Source organism: Cataglyphis hispanica, chromosome 17 (genome assembly GCF_021464435.1).
Source record: "Cataglyphis hispanica isolate Lineage 1 chromosome 17, ULB_Chis1_1.0, whole genome shotgun sequence".
In the NCBI taxonomy this organism is placed as follows: domain Eukaryota; kingdom Metazoa; phylum Arthropoda; class Insecta; order Hymenoptera; family Formicidae; genus Cataglyphis; species Cataglyphis hispanica.
This window is the reverse complement of record NC_065970.1, coordinates 2,085,270-2,106,340: the sequence shown is the minus strand read 5'-3', so window position 1 is coordinate 2,106,340 and position 21,071 is coordinate 2,085,270. Positions and strand designations below refer to the sequence as shown.

Sequence of the window (21,071 nt, the reverse complement as noted above, 5' to 3'; positions counted from 1 at the left end):
CTCTCTCTCACTCTGTAGGCAATAATTATTTAAAAATACTTAAAATTAAATATATTTTGTCTAATTTATCGATCAACTTTTCGACGATCTAAATATAATTTGAGAACGCGCAATAAAATCGTCGATTCGTAGATTGTATTTAACAGAATGATAAACTCCGTGATCTATTAGTTGTTTATTAAATATTGGATCTATAGTTTAAAATATTTAACATTTCGCTTGTATACAGAGTGAGCTCAAATGGTCAGACTTTGAGATTTTATAGGACAAATTTTGAACAAAAAGTTTTTTTATAAACAACTTTCAAATGACATTAAAAGATTGAGTTTTTTAAAAAATTCTCAAAACCTATGGAACGTCAACTACAATCATTTCGATCTTATTTGGAAGATAATTTAATTCTCTACATCTTTTGTTTCGGTACTTTTTGTGAAAGAACACATACTTTTCTTGATATTTGTAAAAATGTATAAAATATTCGTGATTTTAAAGGTTTTTAAACGCTAACTTTTTAAGGAAGCATTTTTCTACCCAAGTTTATAGGAAACTTTTCAAAATTAAATTTCCTAAAAAATCTTAAAGTCTGACCGGAATGTTTGGATCCTGTATATATGTTCCATATTTCATCTCAACAATTATATCGTAGTCAAGACTTGCAACAAAATGTATTGTTCGATTTTATATCGGTTTTTCATCTTTATTGTTCTTTTAACTTTCAAAGAATCAATTTTTGTTATACGAATTTAATGTTGCGAGCACACAAGACATTCTGCGAACGAAACATGCTAAAGAGAAATCGATTCTTCGTGAGTTAATTTCGCATTCTAAGTGGATAACGCGTTATTAGAGTAAAAATCATTAGAATAGTACAGCTGTGTTTCTAATATCCAGAAAGGTGTGTACAGTTAACCACGTAACATTTGAACATTTTAATCTTCGCGTTTCTGCTTTGCGGTTTCCTTCGCGCCGCCTGTGAATCCATCGTCAATTTCTCTCATTATTGCGATATTTCTCGTAACATACAACTTTTGGTAATACTTTTATAAATTCTCGGAAAATATTTTTAAGAAACGGGATCTTGGATAAAACTTTTGCATTCATATAATGGTTTAATTTCACATGCATGGCGTTCCAAATAAGTCTGCTTTTACGGCTGCGTGTGTTAATGTGGCGCATAAATAGTGGAGAGAAGGGGGATCAACGTACGTTTAGTTTTCTCATTACCGCGGCTGTGGTTAATGCGGAGATTAGGTCGTCTAGCTTCTCGCAATGTTCGTCGTAATTGTTCGCCTCCTTCCGCCTCCCCCAACCAGTCTGATCATGTCGACAGTACTTAAAGGATAATATTAATGAAAATATGACGGAGAGATGGAAATACTGGAAGAGTCTGTTAATAAATAAAAAAAAAGATAATGAGGAAAAAACATTTGGCATTTTTTTTTTTTTTTAATGACGAAAAATATTTTTAATTACATTTAATTACATTTATCATTTCAAAAATTATGCATGAGGGACGTGACGTTTGTGGAACGAGCGCGCTGAGAAGTTAAATATAGAAATGAAATACCTTTGGTAATGCTAGTAATTGAAAATCAAGTACCTACAATCGACTTCGAAATTCAATCGTGTAACGAGAAACGAGAATCGAAAGCAATACGCGACGGAAACTTGCCCGGATGATGTGACCGGCCAATTTGCACTATTTGCACAGTGGCGGTAAAAATCCACTTTATTACAGGAAATTCGCGTGCATTTGTAGGTGTTCCAGTTAAGAATCCTGACGAATTGTTTCGAACATTTGTCTCGATCAAGTTTCGCGATGCAACGGATGATAATCACGAGTCGCGTCTGTAATTATTAGTCTTTAATTCACATGCGGGATGATAAAACGAAAACGCGTTATGTTTTTTTTTTTTTTACAGTATGTCCGAGCCCAATTTACCGAGAATATCAATTTACCGTCGATATAATATTTGCGTACATTTTGACTTTGGCTTATCATTCAATTTTAATAATGCCGTTGTAGAGAAAACGAAAGTGACGAAAGGTAGAAGGAGGAAATGATTCATATTCGAATTATATGCACGTGGAAAAGGGGCACGAACTTTACAAGACTTTATGTGAGTAGTCTCCCCTCTGGTCAATTCAGTCGATGGCGATAGTCACGCATATGTCTAGTTGCCGACCCATGTCAGAACCGCAACCAATCGTTTATATATTGGATGACTTTAGCAAATTACAATATTTGATACAGCACAATCTCCGTAGGATTCTGAACGTTGTGATTATGAGAATTAAATATTTTTTATTTTTAATGTAATTATCTTTTTTTTTTCTTTTTCCATTATTTTAATGAAATACTACGAATCGGAAAATATCTTTTAATAAGCATAGTACATGGACAATTTTTGTGTGGGTCATGTAAAGGCATAATAATTCAATAGCATATTAAATTAATGAATATTTTAGATACATGACGAGATATATGCAAAAATTATCTACGTATTCTACTTATTAAAGGATATTTTGGCTCGAATAAATTAATAGTTTATAATTAATTAATTCAGCTTAAATATCTCTAATTGTAGAATCAATATACGTTGCTATTTTCGCTGCAATTTTTGTTGCGCTATAAAATTCTCCAATATAAGAGACGTAAATTATTTCTGACGTTGAAGAAATGCGCAAGCGTGTGATAAGACCGTTAATTTGCTGTGGCCAATTTACCTGGCGAGACGCCCGACGGCATGCATTCCTCTGATGTCGAAAGAAAAATAAAATCGAAAACCAATACTCTACCCGCTATGGACGGGCACGCCCGTTTATTTTTGCGATTTTAAACGGAAGATTGATCGCGACGAGGCGTCCGATAGCCCGCTCCGTCGAGTTCGTACTTCGATCTTGATATCGAATGTGCCGACGTTATTACTTCCTCCTCTGTTTGTGCCGCTTCATCTCGACCAATATTAAAGATAAAGCGAGTAAACTTTACGAATTTTCTCGTAATGAAATTTAATATGCAAGATGTAATTTATAACTTATTGAGTAAAAGGGCATCATGTATATCGAAAACATTCCTTTGTATTCAACGTGGAAGAATTGCACGAGATAGTTTGAATTGCGTTAATATCTCACGGGAGCACATCGCTATTTAGCTGTTAATCCACATCATAATCAAAGTTGATACAAGGATAGTTACGTGTTCTGTGTCCGCTAAATCCAGGATGAGATACGAGAATTTGGATGCAAACACAGATATATAGCGGGCTATTCCAAATTTTAATCACTAGATCACACGGACGAAACTCTAGTTTTAACTATCAAAGTTTAATCTAATTTGCGATCAAGCTCTCTTTCTCACATGACGAAAACGTCGGTGCAACCGAAGCTTGTGATATACGGAGTGTTCATACAATATAGACAATGATAAAGCTTTAGAAAGTTTGTTTGCTTTTTTTTTTGGCGTACGTGACAATCGGATTTACGACCATCGCGCCTTGACCGTCCGACCAAACAAAAAGCTTTTCGCAGAAAAATTTCTCTCTTTCCTCGTCTATGAATTTCATTAGGTAAATGCGACGCGTGCATTTACAGATTTTGCGACGCTTCTCGAAACGAGATTGATAACGTCACAATAATGACAATATCCTCGCTCGGTTTATATACTCCGCCTAGTATTATTTTAATATTGCAACGCGCGGGAATGCGCGCGAAACCACAATAATAGTATTATTTTTCATCCATGAGGCGCGTAACGATATGCGGGGCGTATATATTTTTTTTTCCCGCGAATCTCCGGTAAAGCATTCGCCAGTTTACCGCATATCCAGTTCACGTGAAAATTCATATGCCGCGATACGGAGACGGGTGGATGCGTGTTAAAACCTGTCATATTCCATTAAGGGTCGGCTGATCAGTAATGCACAGCGCGCGACCCGCTATCCTCTATTATATTTCGCGCTTCGTCTCTTTTCCTCTTTGTTATAATTTAACGCATTTATACCCTTCCCCCTCTCCCGTCGTTGCCATCCCTGCCAGCGAGCTCTGCAGGACAGATCGAACGACGGCAGGTTGGGAGAGGCTGGCGTGTGACAGGCAGCCAATATTTCATAATTATTGATATCCAGTCGATTCCCTGCAGGATTACCAAAAGGACACGATAGCGAGTGATAATATATCGCATCAGAAGTTGACGTTTCTCGGACATTCACGATTTGCGTGAAACCGTGAAAGTGTCGAATTCTTTATAGCGATGGAAACAACATCATCTGCTATTTTTGTGACTGAAATACGATCTTAACATTTATGATTTAAATAGAAAGATTTATGAATATTCCGTATTTATTACAAGAACATTATGTTTACATCGTCAGTACAGGAGAGAACATATGATGATCCAAATTGATAAATTATTCATCATAAATTAGATTTTAATATTTGTTACTCGAATCCACCCCCTGTCACCATCTAGTTATATATCATTTTTTTAGAAATGATAGGTATAATAATAATCCATTCCAACAATTTCATGCTTTGGATATTTTTGAACGAGGAAAACGGAGAGGACACACACCACACATCCGCGCGAGATCGAAAAGAGACGCGGCGAGAACTTTTATCGGCTGACAAGCAACGAAGCTAAAGCCGTTAATGGCTACTCAAATATGCGCCCCTGTAGCCGCAGTCCTATGGCGTGGCTTTCGAACTTCATTTTGGAAAGTTTCAACCCTCCGGGGATTACTTTCAGAGTCTGCATTATTTACTAGCGCCGTGACGAAGGGATGGGCAAAATTCGTCATTGAAACGGGGACCGTCCCGTCATTCCCGGTGATATTTCGAGATAGAATTTTCCGCCGGTAATTATGATTTCCGAAAGAGTATTAATTAAGCCGACACGCGCGCGCAGCAGCGTGATACATTCATCACGTTACTGACGATAAACAAGTTTATCCCTTCGCGTCGTGACGTATGTAAATTTAATATTAGCCTTGCGTATTATTTAATTTAGTTAATGGAAATATTAATTAAGGGACTAGGACCGCACGGGATAAATATTGAAAAATATAATATTAGCCGACTAATTCCTTGAAAAAGAAATTCCTCCTGAAATAGAGATTATATTATTTTAATACTTTTATCTCTCTATAAATATATTTTATGTAATAGATTGTTTCTTTGAAATATGAAACTTAATTAATTAATTTAATATAAAAATTTAATTATTTGTGTCTTAAATAATCATGATACACGAGAAATTACGAAAAATTATCTAATAATGAAGAATAATCGATCTTTACTTGGTAAGACGATAGCAGCGTAAACGGATATCTTTGTTACCATTAACAAGACTAGTTACGTACTTTTTGACATTCTCATCGACAGAACGATTTTCGAATCATTTAAGAACAAGCCAACAGGCAGAAGCAATTAGTAATCGGCATTGGGCAATTACCACGATAAATAACGATTACCAGAATAGCGTCTCGGCTTGGCGGCGGCTGCTCTTTTCCTCTTTTCCGATCCGATAAATCTTAACGGGTATGCAATTAATCGGGCGCAAGACACAACACAGAACCCGGCTAGTATCTGGCTGTGACCCTTCGATGACCGGCGTAAGAAACGAGCAGCGGTGTCTTCTCTTGGCGCACCGTTGTGTATAGTAGCGCGAGCATTATGGTAGCCGAACATCTTTTAAAAGAGGTGCTCGTTCGTTCTCTCTTGCTTTCTCCCCCGTGAACCTCTCTTCTATCGCTGAGAAGTAGCGGGAGTGAAAGACCTGGTATCGCGTCACGATGCAAAAGCGCAAGCCCCAAGATCGGACATAATAAACAACCGCCAATTAAAATACCTTATTAGAGTGGAACAAAACGCGCAGTGAGAGCGGACGAGATTTTAAGAAACGGCGACGGTAGCACTTTAATAAGTATTTTCAAACGACAAGGAATCGCGCGTTATTATCAATCTTATGAAAGCTACTGGACTATGAAAAAAGGAAACACAAATTTGCCATTACACAGAATTATTTTCTTCTCCGTTTCGTCTTTCAAGGCATATCGAAGGGGGAATACTTTCAATATAAAAATAATAAATTGAAGCATAATAGCAAGAATAATGTAATAACAAGCGATCGTTAAAATGTTTCCTTATCGTAACTTATATAATATCGTAATTTAAACTGGAGATATAAAAAAAAGAAAGAATAAAAAATACGCTAATTGCCATTAAATTTCAAGCAAGCAAATGTGAATAAATTCATCATTTACTTTTCACCGACCTGTTCTTCTCTGTAATTTTTTAATCGTGGCTACAGTTTGCTGTGTGAACATATACACACGCATATATATATATATATATATATATGCACAAGCAGCAAGCCCCCGTCAGGATTATCCGCCCACGATTTACGAGCCGCGCAAAATCGCCTCCTCTTTTCCTCTTCTATCCGACTCTATGGAACTCTTCGCGTCGATTTCACATTTGAGAAGAGCACGAACGCAAAGTGAAATTGTTCCGCCTGGAATTAAAGCTTCGTATCCTTATTATTGTAGCGCCACACATTCATTTCCATAATCACGATAAAATTGCGACTTTTACAGCAATGGGTTATCTTTATCACGGAGATGAGAAAAATTTTATTTTTTTTAATATTTCATGACTGTTTTTACTGAATGAAGTTATAGAAGCGGTTTTAGTGTTTTTTGTATCTCCAATAAGCTAATTTTATTTTGCTTCAAACATTTTTTACAATTTAATTTGATACATATATTTATAAACTATTAAAATAGTTTATAAATTTATTATAAAAGAATCGATAAATATAACATATGATATTCTGTAAATCAATCGGAAAACAAAAAGTTGAATGTACATATAAAATATACACGATTTACATATATTTTCTTGCTCGTTGACTTCGATCGTTTTCTCTCTCGCTTGATTTATATCTCATATTTTTCAATAGCGAGAAGAAAATTTACCGTTTTCCATGAAAATTGACTTGCAGTTAAATCACATCTTGACACACACTGCGTTTTGCCATTGACGGTTGATTGAAAAAAATTTGAATATCGTACGGTCGCTTTTATGTAACGCGTAATGAAAGAAAGTCAATAAGCTACTTTCTGTTTGATTGTAATGAGTTTAAAAAAAAAAAAATTGATTTGCGTTTCGCATTTTGTTCCCGATTTGAACTCCGTGTGTTACGATAAATTAATCTCTTCGATACATTAAATTATCGCGCAGCTAGCAATATTTGTGTAATTACGAGATATAATAGACCATACTCAAACATTTTATCTTTTAACACGTAATACATTACGTTGTATGCCATGTCCATAGTAACTTTAATGTGCGCACCACCATGCACACTCGCGTCACACGCGTCCAATGCTGATATGACTCTATTTGGCCGTTTGCTTAGTTAATATCAACGCTATTAAGCTCGCGCTGATAGGATATCGTGTGCGGGCACCGGTCTCTCTCTCTCTCTCTTTCTCTTTGCCGTACTGTCGCGTTTATATAGCAAGACTAATTCAAATTAGAGCACAACGACTTGCGTTAAAAAGAAAATTAAGTACCGCAATTATTACTAGGAAACATCATGGAAATGAATTTATTTAATGCGATAATTTGATCGTATCAAATTTATTTTTTGGAAGCAAATTTAAAAAAAAATTGATTGTTTGCGCAATTATGATTAAGCATAAAACTTGTTATGATTACCAGAGAGAGAGAGAGAGAGAGAGAGAGAGAGAGAGAGAGTCAAATCAAATGATAAGTTTCATTGATCAGATTATTATGATAAGCGATATATATATATTAATAATTATTATATTCTCATTTTATATTTCTCTTATATAATTAAAATAAATTTTTGATAATAAGGTTACACTTGTAAGATTCAATACAACATAAAAAAATGATAATCCAACAGATTAATATAACATTGACAAATCTCGACAATTTTATGTACATATAATATACAAACACACTCTAGATCTCATAATCAGTATTCTAATTAATTGATGCATTGAGAATATATAATAATTGCAAATTATTTATAATTACTACTTGTTTAACAAAAAGTTAAACAAGTTAAAAAGTTAACAAGAAATTATTTAACTATTTCATATTATAATACGCTTATTATTTTATTTAACCATGCATATGATTTATTCCTAGAATGTGTGCACATTTATTATATAGTAATCTTATAAGTCAGCTTATATTCCCTTTCTTTTTTTTTTATCATTTTACATGAAACGAATTTTATTTTTTGTGAAATAAATAATTGACTAATTTTTCAATTCTTTCTTGTTTCAGGTGAGTAAGCAGTCAATTGATTCAAACTTTCGACTGTAAGTAATTGAATTCGCGTAACAGTTTACCTCCGTACTAGTGGCGAACGTTCTTTGGAACGTAAGTGCTGGGTGCCATTATAAACGCCATCATTAAAGTGGAGAGTTGCTAGGGGTGACGGCGTAAGGAGGAATTGGGGTGAGTCATATTAATAATGAACATCCCTTAAAGAAACGGCAGAGATTTTTCTTCCTCAGCAGCTGCTTTTTCGGTGGCTATTGATTATAAAAGAAGCCCCTCTTGAAGAGACGATATTCGGAGCGCTCTATCAAAAGAGAATATTATCGAACGCGTCGTAATTTAGTATAGCTTAGGGGGATAGAAGATAATGGGGATTTTGCGAGATCAAGTCGCGTAATTAGTATCCACCGGCGATTAGATGATACACTGTCCGTTATCGGAATAACGGCGCTTAATATTCATGCGAAATTTTGAATAAGTCGAAAAGATTTAACTCTGCCGCGGAAAATGCAATCATTTGTTGAATCAGGTGGCTTACGTACTGAATAACGTAACGTTATTGAATATGAAAATGGAATGAACATAAAAATAAAATTTGCATTGTGCGCGTTTTAAACGTTATTATCTCTCAGTCCTTGCTTATACAGTCGTTTATAATTGGCTATTAATACATACGTTGATATATCAATATGATATGTATGTAGATATAAAATTTATATATATTTTCCTTTTTCCATTTTATACGTATAAGAAAGATTTAAAAAATTTGAATCTAGAAAAAAAGATTCTTACAAACTAAACTGCAACGAAAATTCCGAAAGAGAGAGATTGCTTTTTCTCAATGCGCATTACTTGGAAACTGATCGCCAAGCGTTCAACAGGACGCTGTAAGGGCGCCAACAAAAAGGATATTTATCGCTCCTCTTCCCATCTCTTCTTTTTTTCCTGGATCATTCTCGCTCTTTCGGTTGTGAGGATTGTGCATCGATCTCGTGGTCCAACACGGAGACGCTGATTGATTAACGATCACTCCTTGCATAAAACTACAATTGTGTCCTCGAATATATTCTCTTTTCTCTCCCCCTCCTCCGCAATTCCACGGATGTGTTTTACCATCCGTGCACCTCTCGTGACGAATAGTTCTTCTGCCTTAACTTGTTCTCTCGATTTAATTCGTCGTTTGCGCGTATCCGTCCGTGTATACGATCGACAGGCTAATCCCCTTCCCCGCGGTTCCTTCAATCGTGAATGTTTCTCGATCAGCCTGGTTGATTGTATTAGCAATAAAAGTCGTACCCCGGGCTCTATCCGGCAGAACGAGATCCGAAATTACTCGGGTGTGAAAAACTTGCCCTTCGGACTCTCCGATGTCGCATTCGACATCCCGATGGCGGATTCGAATGATGCCGTTGCATCGCTCGCAACAGCACGGATGCTGCATGAATGCCACGGGCGAATTGGCGCGGACAATGAGGGCGAAAGGAAAGGGGGGGGAAGTCCATCGATTAATTAATTCATTTCTCATTATCTCCGATAATTAGTATCGCGAATTGACTGGATGAAATCATAATTAATGCGGGACTGTAATTCAAAGAACGAGAATGCGGCTCGCCGCCGATTCAGAAACCAGTAAATTCACCAACATCCGTTAACAAGCACCGCGAGCGCAAATCTATTTTCTTGGTTTCAATTATTGCCGCTTGAGCTTATAATTATATTAACCCGCGAGTGTTTGCAGATTTACCTTATGTCATCCGCATGACTTTAATCTAATAGCATAGATTTAATAAATTCGTGAACGTGCTATTTTGTACGCCGATATACAAACGCGAACGTTATGAAATATACGTACAACGTCAGACCGGGCTGTTTAACGCCGGAAGGAGCAATTAATTATCGATCGCGACTCGTCTAAGACGAAAACAATGGCGCGGTCAGACGTCTGTTGCAGCTGCATCGCCGTACGGTCTTGATGTAGATTATCCTAAGACGTTCAGGCACACATTAATGCATCCGCGCGAGCACCCTCCTCCGCCACGCACTGTGCGCAGGGACCCCATTATGCGTGCACGAGTCAATAGATCGCGAAGCACATTATGGATATGCTCTAATGTGTTGACGCGTAGGGGGATTTATCGGATCATTATATCGATCGATCGGCACAATATGGTATATCGTGCGCAACCACCGATCGGCTTCGATAAATGTTCAATTGTCAGCAATATTCTGCGCTATGACTTCCGCCGATATTCTTCATTATACATATCTAAAATCATCATATAAGAATAAACTGTATTTTTGTCGCATATTTGAAATCAAGGGAGAGGGAAATGCGATCTCATAAAATTTTTTAAATTGTCATTTCTCATAACAATAAATTGTATATGCAATTTATTTTGCATTAATTAGTACTTAAGTTATTCAATTAAAACACAATATAATATTATTGCAAGCATTAAGTGTTATTTTAATAAATAATGGAATTTCTATAATTTCTTTTAATCTTTTCTAATATTTAGGATTCTTGTGGCTTAATTTATATATATATTATACTCAGGATTTCTCAATAATTTGAACGAAGATGCTCCAATTGAAGTGACAAATTGTATTAACATTCAAATTTATTACGACAGCGTACTTTTATGGAATCATAAAATATATCTGCGGCAGCAGCTCTATATGTATATGCGTGTGAATAAAGTTTTGCTCCGGAAAGAGCGTTTTTCATATCGACTGCATGGCGACGAGGATATTCTCGATTATCGATTACCGCGAGAATGATTTCCCTCTCTTCTTCTTTCTCTCAACGTGATCACAAAATTCTCGCTGGCATCGTTGTCCTTTGCTATTCTCCACGTGGAGATGAGTGAACGGCAAAGAGAGGAGAGAGGGAAAGCCGGGCCGGTTTGGAATGGCGGAAGTACGAAAGCAACCAGTAGAAAAATCTTGCGAATTGTTGGGTCGCTCTGAATTTCTCAGTTCCCGCGATCGAGACTCGGGAGATGGCGTAATATCTATTGAAAAGAAACGCGTCGTAGTCGAAGAAAGGAAGCGGAAAGCAGGCAGGCGAAAGGGATGGAAACATCTCGAGGCGACGGGATGGGTGGGAAGAAAGGCGAAGTGAAAGAATGGGCGCTCAATCGGGTTCGCAAAATCACCGACAATCGCGCCGGGAGAAGCGAGCCGGCATGGCTGAAAGAACGTGAAAGCCGAAGGTCGAATGTCGCAAGCACCCCCGATCTCTGATTGCTGCGAGAAAATGGAAAAATTGTCGGTCCTCTGGAGCACGGGAATGCGCCGGAAATAGATTCCACTGTGGATCACCTCTCCCCTTTCCCTCTCCCTCTTCTCTCTCTCTCTCTCTCTCTCTCTCTCTCTCTTTATCTATCCATCGCGCACTTCAGAAAGCAAACTTGACGAGTGTGTGGCTGTTTTTCGGATACATCCGGATGTAGACGGCGTCACCCGCGATAACGTATCAACAGGTGTTAACACGATTGTTTAATTCACTGCGTGGTATGCGAGGATTTGCTCGACACTATCTTTTCTATCAAGATCTTTTATAATCATAGAATGTTATCATATTACATTGCAATTAAATTAAAATACTTGGAAATTAAATTAAAATGCACGTGCAGTAATTTTTCAAACTTATTTTTATTAAATACAATATATACATATATATATATATATATATATATATATATATATATATATATTGTAACACATTATGTACAGAGTGAATATTATATTTATTTAAAATTACTATAACAATTTGTATCCCATAGTAGTTAATTTCATTTTTATCTTCACAGAGCAAATTCATTGATTTTATATTATTCTTATTAGTAAAAACCGGCTGACATTTAAAACGAGCTACTCTCGGACACAGGCGAACTTGTCTTTAAGCAGAGGAAACACGGTCTAACGATTTTGTAAAAATAATTAACGATCGCACGATCGACTGCCGCAAAACTCGACCTGACCGAATGGATATAAACATGGACCTTGTTAGAGCACGCAAACTTGTAACCCGCAGTAACATATTCCAAGCGAGGTATTGTTTCGAGAGGGTGGGAATACCTCTTTTTTTTTCTGCACGCAAGTGATATAAAATGTTGAGTTACCCGGAAGCCGTCGCGAACCTGGCTAATTAGGCGAAATTCCACGAGTTTCCGCAGGAGAATAGTCGCCTGATGAAAAAGAACACTCGTTGGTTACAAGAAACCTCGGTGATTAGTGCCAGAATTACGATACCAAGGGAACCCCAAACCTATATGGAAAACGTCGAAGCTCTTTTATTCCATGGAAAGAGGGAGAGAGAGAGTTATGTAGATGTACGTATCTCATATACGTCATTTGCATAAAGGGAGGCAGGATGGGAAGATCAGAATTTTCTGTAAAAAGATGTCGTCCGCGAGATATGACGTATGCAAATATATCACGCAAAAACTTTTTCTTTTTCCCACTAAATTCTGTTTGTCGAGTGAATCTTTCGGGGCCTTATTATCATACTGCTATTTTTTATACGTCGTTTATAACATAAAATACGGGCGAATATTTTGTTTTAATTTAAGTGTGTCATCGCTTAATCGGGATTCCTTAATCTCGTGAATTGTTTGCGTTAATAACGATGATTGTCAAGCCAGCTACTGGCCCATTACCATCTTTTATATATGCTTAAGCGCGCATCGAAGATAGTAGTGACGCTTATCCGGGTCGTAAAGGGCGAAAGCAGCACGTCGCGCGCGTTAAGGCTTGGCTCGGTGTATCGATTTAAAAACATTTAAATTCCATAAATATCCAACGAAACGTTGAATAAGGCATGCGCAAAGCCAAAAGCCTCTCGCCTACCCAAGAAGAAGACGACGAGAACAGAGGTAACGTATGATAGAGTACGCTGCTGCATAAACCAAAAGGTGAGAAACTTTTCGATAGTAACGCAAGATAGTTCGAAGTAATCTTCGAGCAACGCGAGCAACATCGCCAGTGGTCCATTGTTTTAGTCGCTTATTAAAATATCGTGGATTAGCCGCGCTTTTCTAACGCACGATATCTCGATTGAAACTTTTGTTTTATCTAAAGCAAGAGAGCTTCGTGATTTCTCGCGGCATGCATGAAAAAACAATTTTATGTATTTAAAGAATAGTTTGAAAAACAATTTTTTTTTTTTTTAAACAAAGGAAGAAATATTTAATACAGTTTTATTGTATATTCAAATAGTCATTATTATTTTTGCGAAATTTGTAGTTTTATATGGCCGTTAGCTGAATATATTTTTTATATATCGGTCGATTTAAACGACACACTCGTGCCGCTATGGTTCGTCGAAGTAAATTTGCGAGGAAAAATAGTCGTCCATATGCGTTGTCAGGCGATAGCAATAAATTGCTATCAACCATCCGAGAAGCTATCCGGTGCATGCGGACGTCATCGAGCCGACATTAGGGCAGCTTGATTGGAAAAGTCTATAACTGTGCCACGATCTCGTTATCGCGAACGAGTCTGTCAACAGGTATAAACGAGAAATCGCAAAACATCGGAACAGGGCAAAAAGGGCAAAAAGGGTGAATCGAAAGGAGAAAAACGAGAAGCGTGGAGAAACGATTCGTCGTGCAATAGTGAGGGGTGCGACCACCGAACTCGAAACGGCCAGTAAATACGACTGACCGATTCATGCTTCGGCGATGGGTGCATCGAAAACGAATGGAAGGCGAGAGGGCGGAAAAAGGAAGGGAGGGGAAAGAGGGGGTTTGCTGCCGGGATGTGATCTAGAAACTGCAGGTAATAGATTCACTCGCGAGACGAGGATCGAGGTTCTCTGGATGGAAATAGGAATCTAGTGCCGGAGGACGCGATGTCGGCGTGAGAGAAACGATGGAGGAGAGGAGGGATCGGAGAGCCCGGGAATAAATCATTTCTGATTTTAATCAAACCGGGAAAACATTCGCCCGGTTCTGCTCGACGGCCCCCGCGCTCGTTTCGTCCAATGTTATTTCGCTAGCAACATGCGCTCGCTGTCGTCATCGGTTTATGCCTTGACCTTCTCTCTTTTCGCCTGTCCCTCGCTCGCGTACAGCGTTCAGGGTAAGGAAGAAACGAGGGAAAAAGCGGCTACGCGTCATTGACTGAAAGCTCGAGACGAATTAATAAAAAGAGAAGGAAACTAATTGTAAGCTGAATGTCTTAATCCATATTTCTGATTAGTGTGGCAATTATAAATAAACATGAAACAATAATATAAATTTTGACATATCTTTGCTAAAAATTTTGTTTTCGTTATTTAATTAATTACATGTTGCATGTTCTTAATAAAAATTAATTAGATATCATAAATAGTTTACATACTTTTTGTCGCGAATATTAAATTTTTGATATAATAACGTCTAGCGGAGTTGGTTAATTGAATTAATAATGAATAAATAATGATTATAAATATTAATTTTATAATATATATTTCATAGTATATACATTTTAGTATATTATATTTTAGTATTTGATTAATTTGTCTCAACTTCTATATACGATTGTTAAATTTTTAATGCTCTATCAACAAACATCTGTTTGTTTAAAGCTTTTATAAAACTTACACTCGGTAAATCAAAAGTTGTAATGGTTAATTTTTATAATGGAGAACAATTCATAAACAATTCATAAACAAGTCTCGGTAATGAATCAGTTAAATTGAATATTATTATTCGCATCCGCAATGTTAACCGGCAAAATTGCGATGCATATTGAACCCGGAAAAATACGAATGAGAACTTCGTGGAAAAACAGTATTATTATATAATCGCACTTGCCGTACGAGCTGTATCAAGAAAACAGAGAAATTCGATAAGGAAATAATATTGGAATAATAAGATGGATCTCTATGCATGACTACTGGGGAAATCTCGAATTGATTTAAAAATAAATTGAAGAAACGTTAATCGAGCCGCATGGTGAGATGAGAAAAAATAACGATGACATAACCAGCTGACTTTCCCCTTCATCTTTCCTTTCTCGCTGTCAACATTCACAAATGCATTTTAAAACTAAAACATGGGCGTTGCAAGAAAATCGAATCGTTTAAAGCTACACCAAGCCGACTGACCGATCCATTAGCGCGTGTAATGAACCGATGCGATTGTTTTCTATTCGGTCGCACCTTGTCGTTGTTACGAAAGGGAGGAAGGAGGACTCTCCTGTCCGGCTTTATGTTCTTTGATATATTATTATCCATAACACGCCGTTTTTCCCATGTCACGTTGCACATCGGGGCGACCTTTGCGCCACATTAATTTGTTCGGCAATTTTCTCGTTGTAAGGGACGGCGTTTTATCGTGGGAACATTTACATATGTTTCGACGCGTGAAATTATTAAACTTTGTAACGCATATTGCGACACAATCAATAAAGAATCTTGATAATTAGATTTTCGCCGCAGGATGCGTGGATTCGAAGGGCTTTGGAAAATTTGAATGAACGATACAGTAATTGTCTAGGTGATTAATGTTTGAAGGCCGTGAAATAAAAAATGATAGTACACGGACTTTATTGACAAGTCGATCGAGGACAATAACAGGAAGGGTGGCGTGTTAGAGCGCTGACCAAATTATAACCGGAAACAAAACAGACGAACGCACAATGGGGCCCGCTTGCAAAGGCAATAAAATATGATAAACGTCACGAGCACAGCGCACTTGCCTCTTTGTTGGTCGGTCAGCGGCCATATACCATGTGAATCGTTCCCCGCATCCCCGTATTCCCGAACGAATTCTAATGGTGGCATCCCCTGCAGTTGGTCGTTCGATTGTATTTCTTTCGCAAAAGTTTCTCCATCTGCGCGAAAAAGCTGCTTACTAACGACACTCTTTATAATTCGGCCCACAATGGGATTTTAAAGATGCCATAAACATGCTAAAAAAAGTCTTTCGAATGGAATAGAGAGATGTTATTATTATAGATATATAAATTAATTAAATTTATTGATAATTTAATTAAAAGTAACATATTGTTATTAAATTTAAGTCGTGATAACGTGTATGAAATAGAATACCTATATCATTTTGATAGAATGTTTGCAGCGTTTTTTTACAGATCTGTATAATTGTGGTTTTGATTTAATTGATTAATGAATATCCGGGAATGAAAAATCAGTGGAAATTATTTTATCGCCGCGCAATTCATATCGAATAAATAAATAAATTAACCATTTTGATTGGATTTTCTTGGCCGAAATTGCACCGACAGTTTCGACACGCAAGCACACTAACTGGTGGCACGTTTGAAAATTCAACACCGAAACATGGCAATCACAGCGCGTTGCATCGTAACGCGCGGCTAGAACATTTCCACGAAACCGCACATAGCCGTGTAATTCTACTCGCATTATATTTACGTACCACAGATAAAATTCAATGACGTTAAACGAAACTACTCGACGCAACGATTTGCGAACAACGCTTTCGACATAACTGCACATTGAAGTGAACAATGACAGGAACTTCGAAATCGTCGAACCTAAAAAATCGGCGCGCTTCAATGTCATGCTAGGAAATCACTCGCGTTTGTTTTCCAAATTTCGATTTATTCAACGCGTATACTTTACTCTGTATAAATCTTTATGTCTACGTTTTAGTTCCTCTTTGATCGAATTTATCTCTCGTTAATCTGTGCATTTGAACGTGACGAAACACGGTACACGATGCGAGATAACGAAGAACGCGGAATAATAAAATTGCCGGATGGATAGCAGAGGAGCAATGTGTTACAGTGTGAAAAACGAGATTTGACAGATCTGACAGATCATCGCATCGATCAGAACCGGTGTTTACATCGAGACTAATTATTTTTTAACATATCATCTTTTTAATGTTATTTTTTTATTGCTTTCACATGTTTCATGTTAATGATGTGGGATACATGATTACTTGATAAATCGAGATACAATCAAGTCATTTTAAATCAATTGTAAGTTTGATCATAATCATGATTAAATAAATTTATATATTTTAATTTACGAGTACGTACACTGTTACTCTTTATATTTCTATGAATAACAAAACGTTGCATCGCAATAATCATACATTGACCGCCCAGTGTTATATTAAATTCAAACTCGAAACTCGGAAAATATCTCGATCATCGCAACCATCCAAATGAATGAATATCAGCAAAGTTTTATGCGAACGTATCAAAATACACTCGGGGCACTTGAAATTAACGAACAGATAATTTATGTAATGGAAGTGAGTTAGTTATCGCAGTTATAGCCACGGATAGACAACGCGGCGTGAAAGATCGCCTTAAACGTCGATAGATCACAAGCTGACTCTACCGAGAAGTGAGTTTTCGCGTGTGCACACACATCGGGGGATGTAGCGGCGGAGGAGAGGACGATAGTGCCGGAGAGTCGGGGCGGGTTCGTGCACGGGGAGGTAAAGGTGGAAATCGCGATTCTATGCACGGAGCTCGTGAAGAAAACTTGGTACGTACGTGTGCGATAGTGTGGCGCGCACACTGATAGGTGGATGCCGGGGGTGAGGTGGCGGATAAGTTGGCAGGTAGGTTACGTATGAACGGAACTAACGTATGAGGTTGGAGCGCGGCCAGCCACTATTTTATACGAGCAACGGGAACCGGTCCGGGGCGGTCAACTAACCTCTGCTGACCAATGGACCAACCGGATAACCTATGCTACCTAAACCCATCCGCTGAAAATATGCTTATGGTATATGCTCGGTCTCGAGTCTTCGACAATGAACGACGGTTGGCTCCTTCCACATCCTACAGCTTTGTCCATCTCGACGGATTGTTTTCTCGCAAATTTCCTCTGTTTCATCAAATGTTTGTAGAGTTTTACGCTGGTCGATGTGAAATCGGGGCGCGGTTCTGTTGGTCCAATTAATCCTCGCGAACATGATATTTGATTAGATAATCTCTATTGCTCGATTGCAATCCCATCACGAACGTTAAGAAAATATGCGGAAAGAACAAGAATGATTCTTTTATGCTTAAAAATCAAATTTGTTCTTTGATGATAGTTTCCTCTCTTTTAATAGATCGCGTATATTTTTATATAGAGATTTTTTAAATTAAAACTCGCAGTAATTGCATCGTGTTTGTAGATAAGCGCAAGTTTTGTATCGATCGGCGAAACAAAGTGTTAAATTTTGGCATTCTTTGGCGCAGCAGCTTAGTGATACGGCATATTGTTCGGTTGATTACACAGCACAAAATTCCTCTCGTACATCGATCGCTCTTACTCGCGGAGCAAAAAGGAACATCATCCCGATTACCCTACTCCGCCTCCATTCTGTATTCGTTCCGCGCGATTTATAGCCGCATTTATCCCCGAGGAATTCTCTCCTTCGATCAACGGCGACATATCGGCGACGATGCGGCCCGCTGTGTGGTTCGTTTCGAGATTGGAGGTCGTGGTGGGAGGTCAAAGAAATCATGGGATGTACGAAGCCGTGAGGTGAAGAAGGAAGAAGAGGAGAACGACGATGACGAGAAGATCCGACCGCGAGAGAAGCGGCCGTAATCGTTCGACGGAGCGGGACATACGCTGTCATTTGGCGACGCATGCATCATCGTTTATGCCACTTGACTCGGGTGATCGAATGTGACATGGTCGTATGGAGTTCGTTCGTTTGCTCGCAACATACACTCCGTATCTATACGTCTCGTCACGCGGACGTAGGGCGCGCGTCCCACGAAGAGTTTTAATATCCGAAGTCGAGAGAGAGAGAGAGAGACGCGCCAAAGCGAGCTTTCCGGGTTAGGAGCGACGAGGAAACGGACGAGAACTATCGACACCATTCTTCTCCTTCTCCTCGTGCTTGAAGGTACGTCCTATGCGATTCGTGGGAATGAGAACGAGGAAAGCGTCAACTCTCGTCCCCCTGCGTCCACGATTGCAGCCCCAAGATGGCTCATTGCAAATGCAGAAATGCGAGGTTCCTTATAACTGCTCGTTCTTCGCGACGCCCGAGAGATATTAAATCTCGGTATTCCTCTCTCGAGCGATGGTTTAGCTTCATCTCTCTTTCCTCCACGTCCTCGTTTCGCTACTTGATACCGTATTCCTCTTGTTTTCTTTCCGACTCCCCTCGTTTCGCAGCAACGATTCGCTCTCTCAATAAGAGCGCCGGGAACGTTGCTTATCCGGAAAACCAAGCTTAGTCTCTGCCTGAGAAATCGCAGTGCTACGATTTCGCGCGCGTCGTGACGCCGTGATATCTCTGTTTCTCTCGGGTCGTTCGATGTCTCGCGTTGATAGCCGTTTTATTTCGTTCGATATTCTTCCGATATTCTTCTTTCTGATTGCAATCGCTGTAACGCTGAGGCACCACCATACCTTCGTCAAGATTACGCGAGCTGAATTGTCCATTTCGTAGGTTCTTAAAATGCTTGAGAAAACGTTCAACATAATGTAGCGTTATTTCTTCGAGTTGAGACAACAGAGGAGAGCTCTTCGTAATGGCGCAGTTCTGAGATGCAATGGAAGAAATCCACTAGCTTTTTAAAACTCTCATTGTCGTAAAAATATTAATGACGTGCATTTTTCATTGCATATTTATTTTACTTGCGTCTAATGAGATTTTTATGATTGCATATTTTCTAAAGTTCCTTCTTTTATAAGGTATTTATATTTTTACATTCTATACGAGTAGTATAATAAAATTCTATAGATTTTTTTTTTTTTTTAAAAGAATGCAAAAATATCTGTACAAATAAAAAGAATGTCTATCAATCCAATTCAATATAATTCGAACATCAATCAAATTCAACATAAAAAATGTGAAAGTCTATTATATTTTTTTTATAGCGTATATAGCGTTTTCTTTATCACTTCAATTATTATGTCATATAGTCAAAATGATTTTTATAACAACAGCGTTGCATCGATAAAACGTTAACGCACTTTTAGATACATATGTCTCTTGCATCGCTTCAACAAGATCCCCTCGTTGTGTATGGGCGTCGCGTAAATGTTGCGGAAGAGATTATCTGCTGTTCTCGATATGTATATAGAAAGAGAGAGAGAGAGAGAGAGAGAGAGAGACGCCAGGATAAACTCGATCCCGAAGATTCAATTTTATTCCATCATATAAGACTCGCTTATCGATTTACCAGGGAATGTTCCATAAAGCCTGCGTCGGATTTCCGACTGGAGGCCCATGGCGTGTAAAAATATCGTGGCCCTCTCACAAGCGCGCGAACATTATTTGTCACAGACGCGACGACGACGACGGGGTCCCCCACCGAATCTCGCGGGTCTTTCGTCACGAGCGTTGATCGCGTCGCACAATGGACGTGCGGATGGCATTATGATAATATGATAATATTAGACGCCTCACGCGGGACGAGCATACACCTACGAGATGATGGATGGCCTTTAAGGTCGAATCCGCAGGATAATATCTGACCCGCCATCTGGTCGCCAGGAGCTAATTTCTCTCTCGCAACGTGCGAAAAAAAAAAGGAATGTAATAAGGCCCCGAATTTAGAGGAGATAACCCCCGACGCGATCTGTCGATCGACGAATCTGCCAGGCACAATAGCCACCGCGACGCCCGCGTATGTGCCACCCCCGCACACACGTGTGCATCTTAATGTAACACGATATATCATAACTGCGGGGGCGCGCTCGTGGTTGCCTGTCGACCTCGCCTCACCGCGGGGAGGATTCCCGCGACGTCGGGATATACCTGACGAAGATGAATAACGTGTTTAGCGATACGTCGATACGCAAATAGGCG

At 38.5% G+C, this 21,071-nt stretch overlaps 1 long non-coding RNA gene across 1 annotated transcript in view; it reads left to right on the top strand.

Moving 5' to 3' along the window:
• The window catches only part of LOC126855937 (uncharacterized), a 202,518-nt gene that overhangs the window by 16,620 nt on the left and 164,827 nt on the right, over positions 1–21,071 (top strand). The window contains exon 2 of the long non-coding RNA XR_007688306.1: positions 8,323–8,496. This is a non-coding gene — a long non-coding RNA (uncharacterized LOC126855937). The remainder of the gene's footprint in view (positions 1–8,322; positions 8,497–21,071) is intronic.